This window comes from Meriones unguiculatus, chromosome 3 (assembly GCF_030254825.1).
Source record: "Meriones unguiculatus strain TT.TT164.6M chromosome 3, Bangor_MerUng_6.1, whole genome shotgun sequence".
NCBI classification, from domain to species: domain Eukaryota; kingdom Metazoa; phylum Chordata; class Mammalia; order Rodentia; family Muridae; genus Meriones; species Meriones unguiculatus.
This window is the reverse complement of record NC_083351.1, coordinates 41,497,539-41,524,510: the sequence shown is the minus strand read 5'-3', so window position 1 is coordinate 41,524,510 and position 26,972 is coordinate 41,497,539. Positions and strand designations below refer to the sequence as shown.

Genomic DNA, 26,972 nt, shown 5'->3' with positions numbered 1-26,972 from the left:
AAAACAAAATTAAATAAATCCTCTAATTTGCTCTTTAACCCAAATTTAGTTAGATAAAGTCAGTGACTTATATTCCAAAGAAAATTAATACAGCCTAATGGTTTGACTTATACAAATATTAGGAGCCTATAAAGTTTTGCAGATATTGGAAAATAAACAATAAGCATCTTGAAAGTTGTATCAAATCATCATTGTAGGAGAAAAATGCTGGAAGAAGTAACATTGGAAAATCAATTCCTTTTCTTAAATTATCTAAAAAAAAAAAATGCAACTCAGAGGGTAGATTATCTGCTCAGAGTAAGTAACTTTGAAGACAGTGTCTCAGAGTTGACACCTGCTTCCTTGAAGAGAATGTTTAAAAAGCACATTAATAAAAATGTAATGGACACAAAAATGTGATTTGACAAATTGTTTAATGTTGACAAACATTTAACTGGAGCATTGTATAATTACATGAAGGTTGCAGGCTTAATTGTGGGTTTACATCCAGGAACGTTGCCTGGTTATAGCAATGAGGAAAGCTTAGAAGCTAGTCTTCTGTTTCTTGCAGGCAGAAGACTGATCATTTTAAAATATGTCCAGTTTTACTCATATCTAAAATATGATCCCAAAAAATAGTTTTCGCATTCTTGTGGATAAAGTGGATCCCATTCTTTATACAGCACCCCCTATCTTTCCTGAATCAACCAAGACACAGGTATTGTACAAGAAGAAATGCTAGTGAAGGTCACAAGAAACAAATATAACAGCATAGAAGGCAATATTTAACACAGGGTAGGGATTTAGAAATCCTCTATCTTACAAACAGATTGACAAGTTCCAGTAAAATATTACTGGGGTGTAATTGAAAGAGATAAAAGGTACAGACTTTATTTGTGTAGTGGTACTTAGAAAATCTACATAAAGTTTAAGACCCAAAGATTGATGTTCTAGCAATATAAAGCCTCTGATAACAATAGCTATGTGAAATATTTAAAACAGCAAGGTCTTTTATTGAACTATAATACTAAGGAACAATTGACCCTTGTACATTATATGTTATGTATTAATTATGATTCTATTAAAATTGGTATTTGATAAGCTATTTATAAATGCATTTGATGGATTTAAGTTCTAACGTCAAATATTTCTACACTGCTTCACCTATTTTGAAGGTATTTTATAACAGAGTATAACAAACCTCAATTTTGCTGTCATTTATTTCATTTTCTATATGGAACTAATGTTATCATTATGAAATTATCAGTTTAGACTTTAACAGAAAGTTGTGATATTTGCCTTATTCTATCCCTGATATATTCTTATTTATGTAAACTTAATTTTTTATATATTTTATTTTTTTAAACTTTTGTTCTTATTTTGTACATTATGTTCTGACCTCAGCTGCTTCTTCTTTTTCCTCCATTCTAACCAGTAACTGCCCCTCCTCCTCTCTTCCCCAAATCACTACCTCCTGTGTTTCCCTTAATAAAAATAAAAATAATAATAATAAGGGAAAACTTCCTAGGGATATTCACCAAACATGGCCTTGAAAGATAGAAGACAAAACCCTCATATCCTGGTTGAATGTGGCAACCTAGTAGAAGAAAGGGGTCTCAAGCATATGATTTTTTCCCAGTTGTGTTTGGTTCTATCGTGAGTCCCTAGATGGTACTGCCTCTGGTTCCTGGTTATCCAGGCAGGATTAGGCAGGGGCTTCCAACTTTCTGCTTGAAGACAACTATTTATCCTATCAAATGAGGCAGATTTGCTGACTGTAAATTCCCTTCCTATTTTCCATTAAAATATGACTTGCATTTCAATGAAAAATGAAAAGATAAAGATACATGAAAATGTCAAAAAAGAGACAAAAATCATATTTGAGACTTGTGAATCAACTTACCTAAAGATGCATCTATAATCCTCCTGAGCATATACCCAAAAGATGCCCCATTCTACTATAAAGTAGGATGCTCAACTATGTTCATAGTAATTTATTCATAATAGCCAAAAAATGGAAACCTAGATATACCTCAACTCAAGAATAAATAAAGAAAATGTGATATATGTACACAATGCAGTATTACTCAGGTGTTAGGGAAAAAAATGACACTCTAAAATTTGTAGACAAATGGATAAAACTATCAAAAAATTATCCTCATTGAGGCAACTCACCCAGAAAGACAAACATGCTACGTACTCATTTTAAGTGGATATTAGCTGTAAAGTAAAGGATAATCACACTAGATAAAGAGGCCAAGCCTAGAGGGAGTACACTGAGCTCCTAGGAAGGGGAAATATTAGATTTTCTGGATGGGTTAGGGTTGGATATGCATGGAAACACGCCATGATCAGTTGATATTACTGGGAGGCCTGTTTCTTTCTGAAGGGAAACAAAGGAACAGTAGATCTGGGTGAGTGAGGTGGGGTGGGGGCTTGGAGAAGAAGAGAGAAAGGAGGCTTCAGTGAATTGTATTGTCTGAGACAAGAATAAACAAATAAAGAAATACAAAATTTACATATGCTTTAATTAAACATCACACCTAGAATTTAAAATAACATCAGGTGGGGAAGGTAGGGATAGAGGGAAAGAGTACTGGGTGATATGACAGAAGTAGCTGGACATTTAGGGGTAGATATGGAAACCAGTGAAGAGGAAATTCCTAAAACCTGTGATGTTGATTCTAGAAAAAACTTGTACTATTAGAGGATATAGAGCTTGAACAGCCAATTTCTGTAATCAGACTAGGCTCTCAGTGATGGGACTGGGATTTCAACACAGATACAGAAGCTATGACCCACAACCTGTTCTGGCTGCAGGAAGTGCTGGGGTGATGGAGGAGCTAAGCTTGTGGGAGTAGCCAACCAATGACTTTTCTAACATAAGTCTTACACCATGAGAGCAAGTTCATACCCCACATTGCCTAGATTGCCAGGATCTGGAAGCTAGATGGCTCAGAGACTTAAGGTAGAAGCAAACACAGCAAACGAAAAAGTCAATGAAATGATTTCCAATGTTATTCTGTTATACTCATAGGATAGGTGTCTATCCCATCTGATATCACAGAGGCATCCTCTGGCAACTGATGGGAGCAGATACAGCAACTGAAGGCCATATATTAGTGGAAGTTGAAGACATACAGAAGATGACAAGGAAGGAGCCTGAGGGGTTGAGGATACCAGGAGAAGAGGGCCCATTGAATCAACTAAACAGGGCCCATAGAGGCTCACAAAGATTGAAGCTGAAACCATGGAGCCTACATGGGTCTGCACCAGACCCTCTCCATACATACTAAAGTTCTTTAACTTGAGGTTTTGGTTGGACTCCTAACAATGGAAGTGCGAGTATCTCTGATGTTTTCACCTGCTTGTAAGACCTTTTTTCTCCTACTGCTTTGTCTCATCTAGCCTTGGTACAGGGTTATATGGCTAGTCTTATTGCATCTCGTCATGCTGTGTTCAGTTGATATTACTGGAGGCCTGCTTGTCCTGAAGAGAAATAAAGGGGCAGTGGATCTAGGCAAGAGAAGAGATTGGGGTCGCGGCTTGGAGGATAGGAAGGAAGGGAGACTTCAATAAAGTGCCTGTTTGAGAGAAAAGTAAAGAATAAAAAGGAAAACAGGAATTACATATGCTTTAATTATTCACCACACCTAGAATTTAAAATAACACAATATTTTAGTAACTCTAACAGGAAAGCCATATGAATTGCAAGGACATTGCTAGAACTTTTATATAAAATTCAAAAGGAAATATTAAAATTGAAACAAGGCTATAATAAATTGCCCTTGATGTAGTGACATATATACACAGGGGTCCTGTGACCTTTTTCCACTTTTGTTGGCATATTTATTGATTTGGTCTTGGGCAGGCTACTATACTATTAAGAGTTTGTTACTTTCCTTTCTGAAGACACCATCTTGCATTGGTCCAGTAAGTCATTCTCTTACACTATTTCCTTGAGCCTTGAGTGTAGAGTTTGTGCTAAAGATGTCCCATTTATGTATGGACACTCCATAGTCACTTATTCTCTGTATACTGGTCTGTTGTGGTTCTCTAATTATATAAAAAAAATAAAATAAACTATTTAACCTCTGTCTGCTGAAAAAGATGAGGTGGAGATAGCCTCCATGAGGTTACTGTTCTAAGTATAAGCATTTAAAAAGCAGTCAGATATTATACAAATTTAGCAAATTTAGCAGTAGGTTCTCTTCTATGGTATTTGACATATCTGGCCATTGGTTCTTGACTAAATTTATACACTAGGCATGAGCTCTCTGATATTCAATAGGCCTTAGGCTAATCAAAAAGATGTTGATTTTTCCAGTACTCATATGCCACTATTGCACTATTGGGAATACCTTACTCTGTCATTGCAGTTCACAGCAGTTACAGCTGGTTAGGATTGCTGCTAATATTTTTTTCCTAGTAAGTTGCCTTTTTGGACTATAATATATAGCCCCAAGGTTACAGGCTTTCCGGTCAGTACCAGTGTGATTTCTCTGAGTCCTGTGACTGAAGTGTGAGGTATCATTAACAATATAACCTAACCATCAAATATTGGCAGATAATGAAGAACAGTGCCAATAGTCTGCATTTTATTTTATTTTATTTTATTTTATTTTATTTTATTTTATTTTATTTTAGGGTCTTGTAGGTCTCTCTGATTAACAAGTCCAAAAGATGTATCCCTTAGGTGATACTGGACTTTTTGATGCTAAAATTATGTTTTACCATAGCAAACTGAAAAATATGGAAAGAGTGTAAGGACCCTGTGTCACTAGTCTCATTAAACATTTCACTTTAATTCTTGGCTCATACAAAAAGTCAAGAAAATGGAGTAGGAAGAGCACATGCTAGAAAAGAAGAAATAGGGAAGGTTTCCATTTTCAAACAATCTCCTACAGAGATAACTTACAAAACAATGTGAAAAATATAATAACAACCATCTCCAAGAACTAATACATGGAATGTAAGAACACAAGATACAAAGGTATATTCAGGTCAAATTACCTCACTGTAGTTGAAATTAAGAATTTGAACATGTAAGCAATGATAGTCATCATAGTACTCCCTTCATAAACTATAACTACTTAAAATGAAGTAGATAGATGATCTGTATGCTCTTTTTACATTCTGGCTGGCTGGTTCAACTCACCTGTTCTGGTTCAAACTTCTTTCCAAACGGTGATTCAAATTGCCTTTTTTCAACTCCAAACAAATTTACTATAATAATAAATTAATAGTCTGTAAAAGTTATTTATATTCACCTGATTTAATTGTCATGTTGGAGGCTTAATGGCCCTTATCTGCCAACATAGACCTAGTCCTGGAATCTTCCAGCCTCCATTCAATCTAATCTAGATCTGATCTAATCTAATCTAATCTAATCTAATCTAATCTAATCTAACCAAACCTAACCTAACCTAACCTAATTAAGGCCTAGAATGTTTTCAGCCTTTGAGACTTACTGATGAGTAAAATCACCCTTTCTAGCTCTTTCTGCATTCTGGCTGGCTTATTAAACTCAGCTGTTATGGTTCAAAGTTCTTTCCAAGCTCACTGATTCAAATTGCCTTTCTTGAGCTTCTGACTGAATTTCTCTGCTTGGCCTCATACTAACTTTGGCAATATGGTCTAATTTTCTGGCTCCTTCTCATTCTCTAGCTCTTTCTGTCTTCACCTGTGTCTAGCTTGTTCTCTCTACAAATTGTCTCTATAAAACTTTTCTGGTAAAACTGCCTCTGAATCCCAGGAACTGAACTGTCATTGACTCACTCCACTGCACTGCCTCTCAACTCACTGACTCCAGGGAACTGACTGACCAGAATTGACTAGAACTCAGCGTTTTGTGTGCTTCTGTTTCCTCAGTGCAAGGAGGAAATGAGGGAGGGAGGGTGGGATTGGGAGGGAATACGGAGGGGGGTACAGCTGGGATAAAAAGTTAATAAACTGTAACTAATATTAAAAAATTTAAAAAATTCCTAAACAATAGTCCATATTCACAAGTCAGAAATCAGTATTTTAAGATATCAATTTTGATGAGGCCTCTGTCACATTCCAATCATAATGGCAGCCATTAATTTTTAGTGATCAACAAATGTCTATAGGAGACAACCTACAACACATATTGCAGTACTGTAGAAAACAAACTGTATGATTTCCTGTAAAGCATAAAAGTTTAAAAGCAGTCAAATGAATTCAAATGATTCTTAAAACTCAGATGATTTAAATAGACAAATCCTAACATAATGGTTATATATAAAGAAAATACATTCAATGGGCAAATTATGATTAACATCAGTGACTGCCTTCTACTTTATAATTTTTAAAAATGAGGAAGAAGAGTATAAACAAGGGAAAAGAGAGGTCACAGAGGAAGAGCAGAAAGGAAAGAAGTAAATTTGAAAGTCTCATATACTTATAAAACTAGTCAATCTTACTTTGCCATTAACCTGTAATACTTCTAACTTACTTCAAAGCTCAAACCTATACAAAATCATGCAAATGTGTGCTTATAGACGTGGTATTCGTAATATCAATGACTGGAACAAATCAAATTTTCATAGCTGTGTAGAAACAGAATGGGAGTCAGTGTGTGGACTATCATTTGTCTGTATGAAAAAATCATCTATCACTATGCAAAGGATATAGAAGTATCTTAGACACATAAACTAAGTAAAAGAAGTCAGTATGTAATAGCTGCACCTGTATGATATCAATCACATAACATTCTGAAAAACAAAACAATGAAGACACTTAAAGTGATATCAACTGCAAAGGGTTTCGAGTATGTGAAAAATCTGAGCATTGTGAGACCCAAGAGATTGTCTGGGATATAAATATGTTTTGTAGCATTGTTTCAGGCTAAATAGGAAGATATTAAATGTCTGTCAAATCTACATAACTTGTAGCATGAGTAGTAAAATTTAATGTAACATAATTAAAAAAATTTTAAGGAGGTTGCAATTGGAAGATAGGAGACAGAATGTGAGAACATATTCTTATTTATTGCATATGACTAAAGAAAAATTTCTGAAGAGTGCGAGAGACTAGTAATGGGCTGACCTAACAAAATTTGAGAACAAATACTGTCTATAAGACTAAGAAGAGCACTGTGAAATTCAGATTATAGTCATTGTACCTATAATTATAGTACAGCAGTCCTTAAACATGGATACCTATATAAAGAAGTAGTTACATTTTAGATTTTAAATTTAGGTACATACTTAATACCAGGCAAAACATTTGCATGTTCAAGTGGAGATTACAGGCAAGAAAAGGAAGAAGGTAGAGAATAGTCATATGGTAAGAATTGGAGACACTGTGACAAACTGATATTTTCTATAACATATATACAAACAAGAGTTATGGAAAAATGTATGTGACTCAATACAAATTTGCTTGTCTAGACAAACAGCATTGAATTCCAATGGCATGTCATTTCACCTGTAAAGAAATCAACATTGTTTGGACAAATAGTTGAACATTCATGGACCAAGCTGATGGGCTGCTTGATCCTCAAGTGGGTCCCCTAACATTTGGAGCAGGGAGGGGAGGGAGGCTGTCTCTGACTTGGACTCTGTTGAGTCCATCTGGATCTCACTTTCTTAGCAGAGCTGCCTTGAAAGAGTAGACACTTAGTTCCAGGGTAAGTAGTCACTTAGTCCAGGGAACACTTAGTTCCATCAGGAAGGGAGTGATGGGGGAGTGATTGGAAGGATGGGGCTGGGAGGAAAGGAGGGAGTGGGGTTGTGATTTCAATCTACAATAAACAAATTAATTAATGAAGAAAAAGCAAGCATCTAAATAATAATGATTATAATGGCGGTCACGGTGGTTATGATGATGTTTATAAAAAAAACATCCAGAATAGAGCAGAACAAATTGAAAAATTAGACCCTCACAAAGCACTACACACACACAAACACACATTAGCAAGTTAGGACTAGCGGAAGAAGGGGAAGAACAACCCTCCGATAAAACCTGTGATCCAAAAATTACCCTGCCTACAAGTAGTTCAGGGATAACAAGCAAACAAAGATAGAGGGAAAGTCCAAACAATAATTGGCCCAACCTAAGACCCTTCCCACAGTAGAGAGCCAGCTCCTGACACTAATAATGATACTCTGCTATGCCTACAAACAGGAGTATAACTTGACTGTAGTCTAGGAGACTCTGGCCAACAGCAGATGAGGACACATGCTGGGACTTGCAGCCAAGCATGGGGCAGAGCTCTGGAGATCCTGTGGAAATGTTGGGGGAAAGATGGATGGACCTGAAAGGGACAGGAATCTCACAAGCAGACCAACAGAGACAACTAATCCAGTCCTTTGGGGACTTTAAAAGACTGAGACATCAACTAAGGAGCATGCATGGTCTGGACCTAGGCCCCCTGCACACATTTAGCTGCTGTGCTGCTTGGTCTTCATATGGGATGCCTGATGAGTAGGGGGTGGAGGTGGGGCTGTTTCTAACACAGATTCTATTGTCTGCTTTTGGATAACTTCACCCTGTCAGGGCTGTCTTGCCTGGTCTCAGGGCTTGAAGATATGAGCAGTCCTGATGTGACTTCTTGTGCTGGGGAGTGTTAATATGAGGGAAAGGGACTCTCCTTTTCTAGGGGAGAGAAAGGGAGAGGGCAAGGAAGAGAGGAATGGAGAGACTGAAAGGAGAACATGGGTGGGCACCCTTGGAATGTAAAATAATACATAAATAAATATATAAATAAACAAACTTAAGAAAAACACAAACGTTCAGATTACAAAAGTGTACATGTATACTTTTTGTATAGAAACACATGTGCAACAACAAAGAGAGAGAGAAAGAAATCACTGTGAAACACAAACCAGAAACCATAGTATATAAGCAACTTCTCTGTAAAACAAAACAAACAAAATACTTCAAAAGTACCATTGAGTTTATTTTGTGTTGAGCATCTACTATTGGGGATGGACCTTAAGAGTGTGGTTTGTAAGAACACTATTTGTTCTTTGCCAGTGGTATCAATTGGAGAAAGTATCTGGGTTAGGGATGGAGCCTTTATGGACTTTCCCTCTCAGCACGGGAACACCATCTGGCTTAGCCCTGTGTAGGGTCTGTACACGTTTCCACAGCCTCTGTGAGTTCATATGTGTATCCATCCAGTTGTGTCTTGAAAGATTTATTTCCTTGTTCTTTCCATCTGCATTGGCTCTTACAATATTTCTGCCTTCATGTCTTCAGAGTTCTCTGAAATCTGAGGGGAGGAATTCAGTAGTGACATTCCTTCTAGGATTGAGTTTCCCAAGGCTTCTTACTTTGCACATTGTGCAGTTGTGGGTCTCTGTCTTTGTTCCCATTTACTACATGAGGAAGCGTCTCTGATGATGGCTGAGAAAGACAGTGGTCTATGAATATGGCAGAATATGTTAGGTGCCATTTCACTAATTTAATGATATGGTTGGGACTCAAGGACTGAAAAAATATCATTAAAGAAAAATGTGTTACTCCATAAAATATGGATTTTTATGAAATAACTTCAATTCTTTATTTAGACAGATTCCTTATGACAACCACTAATAAATAGTTCTTGGTGAACTGGATATGGGGTGTTTAGGAACATTTCACTAGGTTTGCAATAATTTCCTACTTGTTTTGGAAAAAGTATTTCTTGTTAAATGTCACAAATAAGATCATATTTTATTATGTATTTTATTAAAACAGTATCTGTTCATAATTATAGAAAAATAAAATTTAATAGGATCATTTACATGTTGCTTTTTTATAACTGCTTTCATGCAAATTATGAAGTAATTTACGCTCATGAGAAAAGGCTGGATTCATCTACCCAGCAATGAATGATCATTTTGTTAGACTACAATAATAAGATACAGACATTTTAACTTTTGATGAGTTTACCTGGATGCAACACAAATTTGACCAAAATTTAAACAATTACCATGTTATATAAAATGGCAGAATGCCTTCACTGCTTTTGATGATTGGTCAAATGTTTTACAACACTTCAAGATTTCATTTGGCTCTAATATTCTCTATCCCAAATGCCTCCACAGTCCACATTAGAAAGATTGGAGGTCACCTTCTGCTTAGAAAGAGCTTGATAGAAATCTTGATACAGTAATCTTGTGGTCTTAATAAATTAGGAGGGAGCTGGCAGAAGCATACTCACCATTGAATAGGTTCTATAAGAATGAGATAGCTTATGTAAACTTCAAAGTATAGCAAGAATTATTTTTAGGAGAAGGAATGGAAAAGAAGGAATTTTCTTTTCTTCTTACACAACCTCTGTGTCTATTTTATTTTAAGTGCAAGAACCATAAATACTTGTCCTGTTTTACAAAAGACTGCAATTCACTGGAAGAGAAAGAAATGCAAAACAGTAACTTGCATTGCTGATGAAGAGAAATGTCCATGAAACAGAATTTGAAGAACGCTAGTATGTATGCTTTCATTTTTAAATTTTGTATTTATTTTCTTTTTTATGTGTATGGACTTCTGCCTCCTATCTCTCTCTCTCTCTCTCTCTCTCTCTCTCTCTCTCTCTCTCTCTCTCTCTCTCTCTCTCTGTGTGTGTGTGTGTGTGTGTGTGTGTGTGTGTGTCTGTCTGTCTGTCTGTCTGTTGTGTGCATCAAATGCATGCCTGGTACCTGTGGAGGTCAGAAGTGAGTATTGATCCTCTGGAATTGGAACTAATGATTGTGAGCCACCACATAGGTGCTGAGTATGATGCCTTGTCTTCTGCAAGAACAACAAGTGCTCTGAACCATCAAGCCACTTCTCCAGCTCCAACACATAATGTTTTATAAATGTATAGTGATATCAAACTAAACTTTGCATCATGGTTCAATGTTTAAAGAGAAAGAAAGTCAAATAATGTATTTAAACCAGAATGTATTTAAAACAGGACCTGATTAGTTTGTTTTCCTTCCATGTCTGTTTACCTTTTAGATTTATTGTGTACCTGCCCTGTGAAAGTGTGACAGTGAAGGCCAGATGCACTATTTCACACTGATAGGACTTCTAAGCTGGATGTTTCCCTAATTATTTTTTAGTTTCTCAAATCTACTAGTATGATTTAAATTTCTCTTCTTTAAATATTAAAGACAAAAGACCTTTCTTAAATATGGAGCAATCAAAGTCTTTGCATACCTGGAAAAGGTAGCTCACATGACACAAGAGAAGACAGAATATACACCTAGAATGCATACTCATAAAACAGAATTTTATTCAGTCAATTGAGATGAAGACTACTAAGAGACATTTTAAGTAAAATTAAAACTTCCATTAACATATTTTATAATAATATTGACTTTGTTATGTCTCTAGCTTGATTTAATATTATAAGTATTTCTTACATAATATTGTCTTCAAAACTTTATTCTTTTTTTTTTTTCAATGCAGTTTATTCAGGAACATTGAACAATCCTCGGACCCCGGGGAAAGCCAGCCCACAGCTTAAATAGCCTCTGGGTAGCCAACCCAGGTGTGCCACGGGGGCAATGCAGATAGGTCCACATACATGGAAGCAAGCCAGATCCTCGGCCTTAGCCAAATGTGGAGTTGTTCGTGACAGAGAGCAGATTAGAGTCTCACAACAGTGTGATGCAGCCATGATCATTCAGGCCTTTACAGCCATTGAAGTAGGACATTCTCCCCAAGCATGGTTGGATACCATAAAAAGCTAAAATGATACGCTCAGGATGCGAGGCTAAGCACTGCACTCAGGGTCAGCCGCTTTCGACCCAGAGAAGAGCATGTCTGATTGCATGTGGGTTGATGCCCCAGGTCCGCCTCTGAGAAAAAGGTATCGGACGGGTCTGATGCTCTTTGGGTGGATGACACCTAAAACTTTATTCTTTGAGCCTTTATATAATTTGTTTGCACTAATACAGAAGTTAACCACTCTTCCCATTTTTAATACTTGGCACTTTCACACAGTTATATGAAGAAATTAAATTGTCTTCAATCCCCCACCCCTATCTCTCATTCTGCTCTCTCTCCCACTGGAGTCCCTCATCTTGACTGATGTCTTTCACCAGAATCTAATTTCTTTTTTAAAAATTATTTTTATTTTTATTAATTACAGTTTATTCTATGTATCCTCTCTGTACCTCCCTCCCTCCTCCCCTCCCAACCCCATCCTCTCTTCCTCCTTCCCACCTGTGCACCTCCCCCAGTCCACTAATAACGGAGGTACTCCTCCCCTTCCCTCTGATCATAGTCTATAAGGTCTCATCAGGAGAGGCTGCATTGTCTTCCTCTGTGGCCTGGTAAGCTGCTCCCACCTCAGGGGGAGGTGATCAAAGAACAGGCCATTCAGTTCATGTCAGAGACAGACCCTGTCCCCATTACTATGGAACCCAATTGGACACTTAAATGCCATAGGCTACTTCTGTGCAGGGGTTCCAGGCCATCTCCATGAATGGTCTTTGGCTGGAGTATCAGTCTCAGAAAAGACCCCTGTGCCCAGACTCTTTGGATCTGTTGCTTTCCTTGTGGAAATTCTGTCTTTTGCAGATGACCCTCAGTTGAGGAATAGATACAGAAATTGCGGTACATCTACACAATGGAATAGCGATAAAAAAAAAGGAAATCATGAAATTTAAATGCTGAGAACTGGAAAAGATCATCCTGAGTGAGGTATCCCAGAAGCAGAAAGACACACAGGGCATATACTCCTCATAAGTGGATATTAGACATATAACATAGGACAAACATACTAAAATCTGTACACCTAAGAAAGCTAATCAAGAAGGAGGAGTCTGGGTAAGATGCTCAATCCCCATTCAGAAAGCCAAAGAGAATGGACATCGGAGGGAGAAAACAGGGAACAGGACAGAGGGCCTCTGAAAAGCGTTAACCTGCAGGGTATTGAGGCAGATGCTGAGACTCATAGTCAAACTTTGGGCAGAGTGCAGGGACTCTTATGAAAGAAGGGGGATATAGTAAGACCTGAAGAGGACAGAATCTACTTTCTTAGGAAGAAGAGGAATAAATTCAGAGCAAGGGCACCTGATCAGTGGCCATTCAACTTCTTGAGTTGTTTTATTGTTTCACAGATTTTACAAATTTTTATGTATTTTGATTTACTAAATAAAATTATACTTAAACATTTGCCTTTAACCATGTGATAACAATATATATGCGTTATGACTGAGGCTATTATGAGGCCTCAGTCCTAGATGAAGAACTTCAGGCAAGTGAAGAAAGCTAAGAGCTGGAGAAATAGTCTTTCAATTGGGATGGGTTAACTTTCTTTCTTTCTTTCTTTCTTTCTTTCTTTCTTTCTTTCTTTCTTTCTTTCTCTCTCTCTCTTTCTTTTTTCATTTTTATTTACTTTACATTCTGATTGCAGCCCCATCCCTCTTCTCCTCCCAGTCCTATCTCCCTTCCCTCTCCTCTATTCCATCAAAAAAAAATGTAGATCCCTTTCTCCTTTCTCATCTATCCAAGATCACCAAGTTGCCTCAGGACAGACATGTCCTCTTCCCCTATGGCCTGGCAAGGCAGTCCTGCCAGAAGCAAGTGATCAAAAAGCTGGCAAGTGAGTCTGTGTCCAATGCAGTCCCCACATCCCTTACTAGAGGACTCATATGAGGCTTAAGCTGCCCATCTGCTACATCTTTGCAGGAGGCCTAGGTCTACTTCCTGAATGGTCCTTGGTTGATGCTTCAGTCTCAGCAAGCCTCTCAGGACCTGATAACTTGACTCTGTTGGTCTACTTGTGGAGCTCCTGCAACTCCCAGGTCCTTTTTTCTTTCCTCCCTCTTTTCCACAAGGCTCCTTACTCATTGCCCAATATTTGGCTATAAGTCTCAGTACCAGTTTTGAGGAGCTGATAGATAGATCCTCTCAGAGGACAACTCTGGCAGGCTCCTGTCTGCAGAGAAAAGAAAGAAAAAAAAACTGAGGGTAGGGACATCTCTGTGACAAGCTGGAGACCTAAGTCAGGGTAGGCTCCTGGGAGGGTCTAAGGGAGACTCAAGCAGAGACACCTAGTAGCAGAAGCCATAGAGACTGAAGAGAAAACCCTCTAACTAGGAAAGGCTAGTTATAGGGAAGGGAACACCAACCCACCCATTAAAACTTCAACCCAAAATTTACATGTTGAACTCTGTATGGCAACAAATTGTAACTAAAATATGTTTTTTACAATTATGCAATGGCCTATCTGTATGTTATATGGCATTTGACATCGAATAGAGAGTTGCTCCCTTTTCTATGTTTCAGTAGCATATTTCTCATTACATGTAACTATAACTTGGTGATTACTTAAGTTTCCACTCTGACAAAAACAGACTGTGTAGTATTTTTCTGATTTCTGTGACATTTTTGGTACTCGTTCCTAATGCTTCTCCTGAGACTGGATTTTTTTTTTCAATCAGTTAACTGACTCAGAACTGCTGATATTTTTACCAGAAGGTTTCTCACCTAGAACACTGTCTAACTAATGTATACATCAATAATGTCCTAATAGCTATCAAGCATTTTTCTGAGTAATTGTCCAAACCAAAAAAATCAGAAACTAAAGACACATTCAGAACTGAAAATCTATACATGTGTCAATACACTTTTTTTTTTATTTAAGATATTCCCATTTAAGAAACAATAAAAACAAGAAGTTTCAGAGTAGATATAAGAAACACTAAGAACAGGTAAAGCATATGAGAGATCTTCAGAAGAATGTTGAATTTCTGACCTACCTAGAAAAAGAATCTTCAAAGACAACTTACTCATATTTAAAATATGTTAAGTTGAGGAGTTGCTTGCATTTTGTTTCAAATATGTGCTTTGTAGTATTATGAGTCTGACACGTGTGTATCTGTGTGTGGGTGTGTGAACTTGTGTGTACTGATTCCCATGGTATAAAACATAGTGTATCGGAGCTTCTGGAACTGGAGTTACAAGGGATTGTAAGGCACTTGGTCATCTCTCTGATCCAAATCTGACATGCTTTAACTGTTTCTGTTACAGTCAAAAAGTCCAAAAAAAAGTATGTAGTGACTAATTCTATATGGAACAATTACCCTAAATAACTGATATGTCTTTAAATATGTCCTTTAATATGTCTTTAAGTAATTGATATGTTTGTTATTAGCTATATTTGGTTGTCAACTTGATATCGTAGAGAATTAACTAACTCCACCTTCCCCCCAAAATAGAAGGATTTTCTACTTAATTTGAAATATTACGATCTATTTCTAATATGGAACTTTGAAGTAAGAAGAAATATTTTTAGTTCACATCTACTCTAGGCCACACCTTTCTCTCACCTTGTTAGTAAGTTCATCCCTTCACTGGCGAGTTCTTCCGCATTCCAGGTTATACGGAGGACCAACTGAGATATCCACCCTCGTGGACTGAACAACTACAACATTCTTGAACTGTATTCCATTCATATCCAGAAATTATTGGATTGGCACAGCATTTAAGTCATTCTAATAAATTGCATAATATATATAATGGATATGTGTGTATATCACAATTCAGTCATCTTTTGTTCACATGAAAGTTCAAATAGCCTTAAATTCTAAATATGTAGAAGTAGAATCATCACGATTTTTCTCAACACAGGATGAAATTATATTATATGCATGCTTTTATTCAATAAATTATCAATTACATATTTGTTCATTATCTAATTCTCTACTTCCTCCAAATCCAACTTTTTGTAATGACATGAAATATAGAGAAATATTAAAAATATATTTATGGAGCTAAAGAAATGGCTCAGTGGTTAAGAGAACTGGCTACTCTTCCAGGTACCCAAGTTCAATTACCAGAAACTAAATGACAGTCCAAACCTGTCTATAACTCCAGTTCTAGACCTTCTTACACTTTCTCAGGTAGGCAAAACAACAATGAATATAAAATTAAAATAAATTATATATTTAAATATATGTTACATTTATACCTACTTGACAAAGTAAATGTATAATTTGTGGTATTTCTTGTGAATATCTTTGAATAAGAGGATAAATCCTGTTTAAACTTAAGTAAAAATGTCATCATTTTCTACAGAGATAAAAACTGTCCTTAGACTGCCATATATATTCTCATGAATGTTTCACATCATATGCAGGTATTCATACACAGGCAAAAAAAGAAGAATTTGAGGAGTGACAGTCCTCTATAATGAAGACTTCTGTACTCCAGTAGTTAAGGCAAAAGGTAGGAAGGTCAGTCAAGCAGTGGACAGAGGCATTAAAACTCATGCCTTAGTGAGGATGATTTAGCACTGTCTCTAGGAGAAAATACCTTGTAGGATGTACAGAGGAGGGCTTATTTACAGAGAAATATTCTTAGAAACTTTTAATCAAATTGAAGTAATTCAATTTGGAGCAAGAAGAACTATTTGAAAAATAAAGTTATTCTTGGCTGTGTTGTAGGATAATCAAATATAAAGTAAATATGTTTTATTGATTTCAAGAGACAAAAGCATATCCTTCAAAGAAGGGCAGATTAATATTGGGTAAAGGCAATCCTTAAAATATCTATAAGAATTATGAGTTTACAATCTTAGTTATAATGGAATAGCTTGTGTCTCTTCTGTTTGGGAAAATATATCTACAAAATGTGGACAAAAGCAATAATTTGAAAGCATTGAGACAATTTGGGGTCAAAGAACATTGCAGTCCTAAGCACTCATGAAAAGTTTTTGTTGCTGGAGACTTGGGCTTCCATATTTATAATGGAATGTTTCCTTAGATTGCATTTTCTAATTTTCCTTCCTTCTCTGCCTTATCCCCTCCATCTGAAAATGAGTTTTATAATATAGGACAAAAGAAAATCCAAAATGTTGAAAAAAAAAATGAAAAATGGAGCACACATAAAAGCAATATGCTGAAAAACTGTTTTCCAAAAACCAACACCCTTTCATGTTTAAGTTTTGGAGAGATCAGGGATAAAAGGAACACACATAATCAGAGTAAGGCAACACACAACAACTTTATAGCCAACACCAAACTAAATGGAGAGGAACTTAAATCAATCCCACTGAAATCAGGGACAAGGCAAGATATAGGGAGACCACTCTCTCCCTATATCTTCAACATAGTACTTGAAGTCATAGCTAGAACAATAAGACAGCTAAGGAGATCAAGGGGATACAAATAGGATAGGAAGAAGTCAAAGTATCAGTATTTGCAGATGAGATGATAGTATACAGGAGTGAGCCCAAAATTTCTACAAGAGAACACCTTCAGCTGATAAACATCTTCAGCAAAGTGGCTGGATACAAAATTAACTCAAACAAATCAGAAGCACTCCTATACACAAAAGACAAACAGGCTGAGAAAGAAATTAGGAAACAACAACCTTCACAATAGCCAAAAATAACATAAAGTACCTTGCCATAACTCTAACCAAGCAAGTGAAAGACCTGTATGAAAAATACTTCAAGTCTCTGAAGAATGAAACTGAAGAAGACAAAGATGGACAGATCACCGATGCTCACGGATGAGTAGAATTAACATGGTGAAAATGGCCATCCTGCCAAAAGCAATCTACAGATTCAATGCAATTCCCATAAAAATACCAGCACAATTCTTTACAGACCTTGAAAATACAATTTTAAATTTTCTATGAAAAAAAAAAACAAACCCAGAATAGCTAAAACAACCTTGTACAATAAGTGAACTAGAGGTATCTCCAGTCGTACTATAGAGCAACAGTAATCAAAAGTACATGATACTGGCATAGAAACAGACTGGTGGATCAATGGAATCAAATTGAAAATCCAGAAATAAGCCCACACATCTATGAATACTTGATTTTTAACAAAGAATCCAAAACTAAACAATGGAAAAAAGATAGCATCTTCAAAAAATTGTGCTTGTCTAACTGGATGTCTACATTGTAGAAAAATGCAAATAGATCCATATTTATCACCCTGCACCATAGTAAAGTCCAAGTGGATCAAAGACTGCAACATAAAATCAGACACAGTAAATCTATTAGAAGAAAAATGAGGAAGAACCTTTACCTCATTGGCACAGGAGACAACTTCTTGAACAGAACACCAACAGCACAGGCTCTAAGATCAACAACCAATAAATGGGACCTCATGAAACTGAAAAGCTCTGTAAAGCAAAGAACACTGTCAACAGAACAAAATGACAGACTAAAGACTGGGAAAAATCTTCGCCAAACCTACATCTGACAGAGGGCTAATATCCAGAATATATAAAGAACTCAAGAAGTTAAACACCTACAAACCAAGTAATCCAATTAAAATATGAGGTACAAAGCTAAACAGAGAAATCTCAACAGAGGAATTTCAAATCGCAGAGAAACACTTAAAGAAATGTTCAATGTCATTAGTCATCAAGGAAATGCAAATCAAAATGACCCCAAGATTCCAGTTTACACTCAACTGAACAGCCAAGATCAGAAACCCAAGGGACGACACATGCGGGAGAGGATGTGAAGAAAGGGGAACCCTCTTCAATTGCTGGTGGGAATGTAAACTTGTACAACTATTTTGGAAATCAATCTGGTGCTTTCTCAGACAATTAGAAATAGTGCTACATCAAGATCAAGCTATACCATCCTGGGCATATATCCAAAAGGTGCTCAACCATACATCAAGGACATTTGCTCAAATATGTTCATAGTAGCTTTATTCATAATTGCCAGAATCTGGAAACAATCCAGATGTCCCTCAACCTAAGAATGATACAGAAACTGTAGTACATTTACATAATGGAATGCTACACAGAAATTTTTTAAAAAATCATGAAATTTGCAGGCAAATGGTAGGAACTAGAAAAAATCATCCTGAGTAAGTCAACTCAGAAGCAGAAAGACACACATGGTATATATAACTGGATAGTAGCCATATAATATAGGATAAGCATACTAAAATCCTATCGACTTTCATAGTCTTAAAGAAGATAAACTACAAGGAGGATCCAAGGGAAGAGGCTTAATTCTCATTCAGAAGGGCAAACAAGATAGACATCTGAAGTAGGAGAAGACAGGGAGCAAGACAGGAGCCTTTCACAGTGGGCCTTTGAAAGACTTTACCCAGAAGGGTGTTGAAGCAGACACTGAGATTCACAGCCAAACTTTGGAGAGGGTGCAGAGAATCTTACAGAAGAAGGGCAAGATAAAAAGACCTGGAGGGGACAGGAGATCCACAAAGAGACCAGCAGAGCCAAAAATCAATGCCAATGGGGGCCTGCAGAGACTGATGAATCAACCAAAGATCATGCATGAAGAGGACTTTTATCTCCCTGCTCAGATGTAGCCCATGGGCAGCTCAGTCTCAGTGCCCGTTCTCTAGTAAGGGGATCAGGGACTATCTTTCACATGGACTTTGTTTCTGGCTCTTTGATCACTTCCCCGTAGTGTTGAATGGTGCATTGTCAGTCCACAGAGGAAGAAGATACTGGCAGCCCTGATGAGACTAGATAGGCTGGGGTCGATAGTAGCCCCCCCTTTCTGAGAAATAAGGGAGGGGAATAGAGTTGAAGTGGCAGAGAAGGTGGGACCAGGAGGAGATGAGGGAGGGGACTACTATCTGGATGTAAAGTGAGTAAATTATTAAAAATAAATTAAAATTAAAATTACAAAATTACAAAATTATTACAAAATGAGAATCTTGTTGATTCTCATGCATGTAAGGCAGAACATCAAGTTTGTGAGAGCATGTGGTGAGAGCATGTGGTAAAATAAGAGGTTGTATACCACCGAGAAATGAGTTTCACATCAGAGTGGAGAGAAAGCTGAATGAAACACTAGTTCGGGCACCAGGGCAAGGTACCACCTTTAAGGACATGGCAGACTTTTTGCAGCCAGACTAGGAGGCTTGCAGTTCCACTACCTCCATCTGTTTAGACTTTGAATCCAGCAGTGGAAGAAAACATTCATTAATCAGAGCCCTCACGCTTTCTGGAAGTGTCCCCACAGACATGCCCAGAAAGAGCTGTACTAATTTCCTGGGCATTTCTATGTGCAATCAGATAGCAATGAAGATGAATAAACAATAGTATCATTAGTGTTTCTAGATTTTTGTTGACTGTAGTGGTAAATGAGAAAACAGTTTCTGTAAGTGTAACTGCTTGGTGGGCATTGAAAAGGACAGTTTTTATTTTTTTTTTAATGCCCCAAAACTTTTCAACAGTTAAAAAATATTTGCAAGCGTGGAAACATGGCTAAGCAATTAAGAGCACTTACTGTTGCTGAGGACTTGGGTTTAATTCCGAGCACCCATATGTAGGCTCAAAACCAACCAATAAATCTATTTCCAGGGGACCTTTCTTTCTCTTCTGACATCCTAGACGCACACACTGTACACACACAATAAATTACCAAAAGCACTTCTATATGTTAAAAAATAAAATGTTTCAGCAAATCACTGATAAGTTTCTGTTTGAATAAAACAAATGTTTTTCTTTCAAACTGTCTTCAATTTTTCAGCATCCACTTGCAAAAATTTACCCTTCATAAAAATTCTCGTAATTTTCTTTTGACGAAACAACTTCATTTCATACTCACATTTTAAAGAGTGAATCTTTTTTTAATTTATTTTTTATTTATTACAATTTATTTCCTTTGTATCCCAGATGTAGCCCCCTCCTCATCTTCTCCCAATCCTGCCCTTCTCTTTTCTCCTCCCATGCCTTCTCCCAGTCCACTGATAGGGGAGGTCCTCCTCCCCTTCCATCTGACCCTAGCCTATCAGAGTCAATCTTTTGAGGTTTATGGAAAGAAAAACCTTCGAATTGAATGAAATTATCTTGGCTTTTGCTTATTTTAAGATTAATGATAGGGCAATATTTTAAAAGACAAGAATCCCTATTGATTCTCTTTTAAATTCCCTATTTAATTCTTTTTCATTGAAACAATATTCATCAAATTATACCAAAATAATAGTAAAAAAAATACCAATAATGGGTGGTAAAGCATAGTTTTAATGCTTTAACTTATTCTGGAGATACTGAGAGCTCCTAATGATTAATTTGTGAATAAATGCCCATTTAAATTAATGGGCATGTAAGAAAAACAATGACTCCCAGGCACAAATAATTACATATTGTGATAGAAAATAATATATTGTTGAAGATATTTTAATTGAACTAAAGTTTAAAAGAGGATATTTTACAGGGAATGAAAGGATGAGGAGAAAGATGCATGATATCTAAGAGAGGACTGGGGAAAAGAAAGTGGACACAGGGAAAAGCAGACGAAACAAGCTGTTTATATGTATTGAGCATACTAACTTTGACCTTGTGCTTTGGAAACAACATATGATGAAGTAAACATCATTAGTATATTCCAAAGGAAACCAGTCAGTGACTAATTGTATTATCACACAACATGGCTTCTTTGAGCTGTTGACCCTTAATTGATTTCATCAGCAGGTTATTGTTTCATACATTTAAGAAAACATGTTAAGACTTTATTGGATTATAAGGGGTTATGTCTTAAATATAATTTTCATTCTTCAAAAAAAATGCTAGAATTACTTTTAAAATATATGCTTATGGAGGTGTAAACATTTTTTTTTTTAAGAATAAAATCATTTAGGAGCAGGAAAAGTATCTCAGTTGTTAATGGAAAGCTGAAGTTTGATCCCCAGCTACCACTGAATTAGATAAATTTGGTGGTATATGGCAATCATTAAGTAATGGAGAAAAAGAGAAGTAATGTCCTTGGTTTTGCTTCTTTCTTACCATAGTGAAATTAGTGAATTACAAGTTCTGCTAAAGACTCTGTTTTAAAAATAGAGGTAGATAATAATCAAGGAAAACACTTTATGTCAATCCTCAGCCTTCCCGTGAATGCCTACACGTTAAAATACACAGAACATGCACATACCTAGATTCATCCCACATAAAAAATAAAATCTTGTAAGTTTTTAAATCAATGATGCATTGTCTTTGTAAGAATCATCTAAACAAATTCAATCCCGAATGTAATAATAGATATTTTAAAGATAATTTTTAATTGTAAGAAAAAGGTATATAAGGCATGTGCTTATAAAGCGAATCATTTCAGATGTTGTTTGTTTCACAAGCTGACAATCTAACAATAGGTCACACATGCTACTGAACTGAATGCTACTGAATGATAGCCCAGTGAATAAAAACAATTCTGTATATAGGATAAATAAGGAACAACAACAAAAATAACGCAGCATGACTAGCTGTTCCTGAGACAGTTTGCTTTTCTTTTTATTTTCTTTTTTTAATACAGTTTGTAACTGGAATACTGAAATATTGAGGAGAGGTATGTGTGTGCGTGGTTATGTGTATGTGAGTGTGTACGTGTGTACGTAGTATTTGTACAAACAAAATATAATTCAGCACATTTTTATGTGTTTGCTGAAAATAGATGATGAAACTGCCCTGAACAGGCCTCCATCAATAGCATCAACTTATTCTGTCCAGTGGTCATTGATGAGTCTATTAATATTTCCTAGACAAAGTAATATTAGAAATTTGTTATACTAGGAAACCTCACAACTGGCATTTGAATTAGTGATCAAACATCTGAAAATCAAGAACTCATATAAGTAAACATAATCTGGAATTAAAGGTGTGTTAAGACAGATGTGATGACAGACTAAGACAGAACTGATCAAAATCTGAATAAAGATGCTACTTCCAAGGTAAGATATGAAATCATTTCAATTAGTAGAGAAGGGAGGGTTTACAGAAATGAAACCAATCTGGATTTGCTGTTACATGCTTGTAATCCCAACCCTTAGGAGTTAAAGATAGGAAAGTGACCTCATGTTTGAGGCAAATGGGGTCCATAAGGACAGTTCCAGACCATCTAGATATATAGTGAGGTTCTATCTAAAAACAAATGAAACAAAACAGAAAAACAAAGACATTGAAACTGAAAAAAAAATGTAATGTCCTATCTATTTTTTATTAATTAATTCAGTTTACATCTCGGTCATTGGTGCCTCCCTCATCTACTCCCAGCCACACCCTCCTTCCAACATCCTCTCTCCTATTCCTCAAAATAGGGGAGCCCCCCGCCTCCCCTCCCCCACTCAGACAACCAGCACATCTATTCACAGACTGAGTTCATCTGCTTTCCCTGCTGAGGTCTTGTGAGGAAGTCCCATCAGGGAGATTTGCATGTAAATGGAAGGAACTAGAAAAGATCATTCTGAGTGAGGTAATACAGACCCAGAAAGACACACTTGGTATATACTCACTTATAAGCAAATTTTAGTCATATAGTACAGGATAGACATACTACAGTACGCAGATTTCAAGAAGAGAAGTCCAATGGACATCTTAGGTTTCATGTCAGCCCAAAATTGAAATTTAATAGTTTTCAGACAATCAGCCATAAAATGGATAGTGAAGGACTTGACCTTTCTCTGAATATTTGGTTTCACTCCCAACAAGGTCATTTTCAATTGCTGTGAAGACATATTAAATCTGACCAAATATGAGTTATTAGAAGACATACGAATTCTGAAACATTGTCTGTCTACCCCAATCATGGAACAATAAATTTGAAGCTGTGGTTAGATCTAACTCTTACTGATGTTTCTTCATTCTTCCTATAGGCTCTGCTTGCTGTATTCATTGCACCTGGATGAAGACAGTCAACTGTTTGTATGCATGCATTACCTGCAACATCTTGAACTTAATTGATATTTTCAGAAATGAAACTCTAATAGGCAGCAGCTCAAGGATCTCAGGCCACAGTTTTATTAACCATCACTTCTCCTGAGTTCTCAGGAAATGGTGTACAAGGAAAGATGAGTCTGATGACCTTGGAAACGTCTTCTTTCAGTTGCACAAGGCCCAGGACTTTCCTGATCTTATTTTATTAAAAAAAAAAAAAAAAAAAAAAAAAAAGAAAAAAAAAAAAGAAAAGAAAAACTTAATTAAAAAGATGCCACCATGGCATCAAAGTGAGTATAACTAACTGAAAGCCTTCACTGTCTTGGATGCTGCAGATCAGACGGTTATCAGCCTGTGGGGGTGTACATTGTGAGAGAGGAAAGACTCATGGATGGAACTTTTACTTTTTATCAGAAATACTGATCTATACAAAGGCTAATGAAAAATTAAAATATTAACCTATCGAGACATCATAATCAAATTTACAAATTACAAAAGATACATTAATATTTTCTAAAAGTTTGTGAAAACTGTGAAAAAAAAAAGTCAGTCTTGATATAGGTCCCTTAGTAAGGCAAGCAGAGGCAGTTTCTGACATGAATTTGGTTGCCTGATCTTTGATTAGCCAGCCCACAGAGGAAGAAGGTCCAGGCAGTCCTGATTGATAAGATCAGATAGGCTAGGGTCAGGTAGTTGGGGAGGTGGACTTCCCCTACCAGTGGACTAGGGCAGAAGGATAGGGGGGAAGAGGAAGAGTGAATGGGACCAGGAGGAGATGAGAGAGGTGGCTACAACTGGGATACTTAGTGAAAAAAATGTATATAATAATATTAACACCAAAAATAATAATAAAAGAAAAATGTTTTCAATCTCATGTACTTTAGTTCTAAGATAGATTTATAAAGGTATATAGACAGTTCATATTATGTATAATCATCCTATTGAGCATTGATGTTACATTTCTTTGTGTAAAAATAAAAGCTGTATACAAAATAATAATAATAATAATAATAATCAGTAAATTGTACAAGTCAAGTTTCATCACAGCCCTAAAACTCAACTCATTTTCTAGGTAATTTACTGAATACATCCTTCACTTATGGTCACAGATATGCTTATAAGCATTATTATTCACCCATTTATAGATTAAAGCTATATGAAGGATAAGAAACACTCTGACAGAAACTGAGGGACACCAATGAAATGATGTCAACTAGATAAAGTTATTTAAATATACTAAAAATATACACTTAAACTATTTTGTAAATATATAGATACGTACATACATGAAGATAATTAAAAATAAATGTATATTTGAATCTCATAAAATATATTTTCATGTGGCCTTTGAAGATATTCTTAGTGGTGGTTATCCTGTGCCCAAAGCCCTCATCTGTCCTACCATCCCATTCTTCTTCCCTTTTAAACATCTTCCCCAGCTTTACCAGTTTTTCCTCATATTAGCTGTGTTTTACTATTCCCCCTCCCTTAACAACTTCACTGTCCCAATCAATTACCTCTTTATAGTTCTCTGAGCTTGATTGATCTACAAATTTAACCTAAAGATCAAAAGAATCAACAATATGATCCACATATTGATGTTGTTGTTGTTGTTGTGATTGTTTTCCCCTTTCTGGGTCTGTGTTGCCTCACTCAGTATAATGATTTCCAGTTCTATTCATTCACATACAAATTTTAGTGAACTCTGGGAATTACAGTTATGAATAGCATAGCATGATACGTCCATAGTTGTCATAATGGCCGAGATGTTACTGGAGTAACCAACCCTTCTCTTAATAAGGATTAGATTTAAACGTTATCTACAGGAAGAAACATAAGCCTGGAATTGCAAAAATGGGTCAGAACCATGCTTAGAGAGCTAATGGGCCATAGGAGTGAACTTATTATTATTATTTCACTGAAGTGATAGAATATCAAACTTTCCTCTGAATTCATATTAATGCAGCTCTCAGACTTTGTCAAATAAGTTTCATGTTGAATGGATAGTGGCTAATGTGGAAACTCACAACTAGACAAAGTAGAGAGAACAAATGACTGAGGAACCTTCAGAATTAAATGGGACATCTGTAGCATATATTCCCCAAAGCTTAGTTACCATCACGGAAATATTGTGCAGGAGAAAGTTCAGAAAAAGAGTAAACTAGTATCTTCTATACATGAAGTAACTGTTGCTCTCATGAAATAACAGCAGCTGTGGTTGCCTATAAAAAACCTGTGCAAGATGAAAACAGATTAAGATTCTAATAAGAGTATAGGATTACCAAGCCCCCATATCGTAATTGAGAAGAAATAGTTAAGTGATGTCTTCTCTGAGAGGGAAAGTCAGTTTTCTTTACATATTTGGATTTCGGTAGGTTGACCATTCTTTAGGAGATTGCTCCACAACCAGAAATATTTGGATGGCCCAAATTGGAGTTGATGGGCTATTAAGTAAGGTAAAAGAAAACTGAATATATGAAATTGATGAAAAGATAGAAGTGAGTATGTACCTGAGAGGAAATAAGGACAGGAGATAGTACTGACAGGCTTAACATATGTTATATTAAATTCTCAAAATATTATGAAACATATATTTTAGATGCCTCTCCATTTTCTAACATAAGACAGAAATGATATAGATCCAGATGGGATTGGAAGTAAGGAGGAATTGGAAGAAGTAAGGAAAAGGAGAAACCATAACTAGAATATATTATATAGAAATATATTTTAATTAAAAGAAAAAAATTAAAATATGACAAATATTCTGGATTTCTTAACTCTTCTAGGGAGGCCTGTGAATTTTGTGAAACAATGAAAATATGCAGAATGTTATCCAGGAATACCTTTCTGCAGAAAAATCCTAATATATACTATCTTTTACTTGTTAAAAGAAAATTACAGTACGTGGTTGGCCTGTTTTCTTATTCTTGGTTTGGACTGAGTTTCTTATTTTAAAGCAGATAGAGGAGAAATATGAGTAAGAAAGAAAATAATATTCTGTTTTGTAAAGTTTTAGCTCCATTGTCTTCCAATGTTGTGTTATAAAACAGTTTGGAAAAAACTACACATTTAAAAAATTTATTAATGACAGTTTATTCACGTTTATATTCCAGAGGCAGCCTCCTCCCTCAGTCCCTCACAATCCCACCCTACCTCCCTCACCTCCTCCCATGCCCCTCTCCACTTTTAATGCGACAAAAATTGAAACAATAAACATTTAATTTCTACTGATAGTGTGACTGTAGGGATGTGACTCCTATTTCATATGGCTGTTGCAGTGATATAATTTCTAGTGGGCACGATTTGGTACTACAAATATTTGTTTTAGTCACCAATCTGTTATAAAAAACAAAGGGGATTAAGTTTCATTTTATGCTCTGATGAAATATTGTC

General features: G+C 36.2%; 1 pseudogene; it reads left to right on the top strand.

The window, feature by feature from the left end:
• Nucleotides 1-1,522: 1,522 nt before the first annotated feature.
• The window catches only part of LOC110565178 (importin subunit alpha-1-like), a 48,755-nt pseudogene continuing 23,305 nt past the window's right edge, over nt 1,523-26,972 (top strand).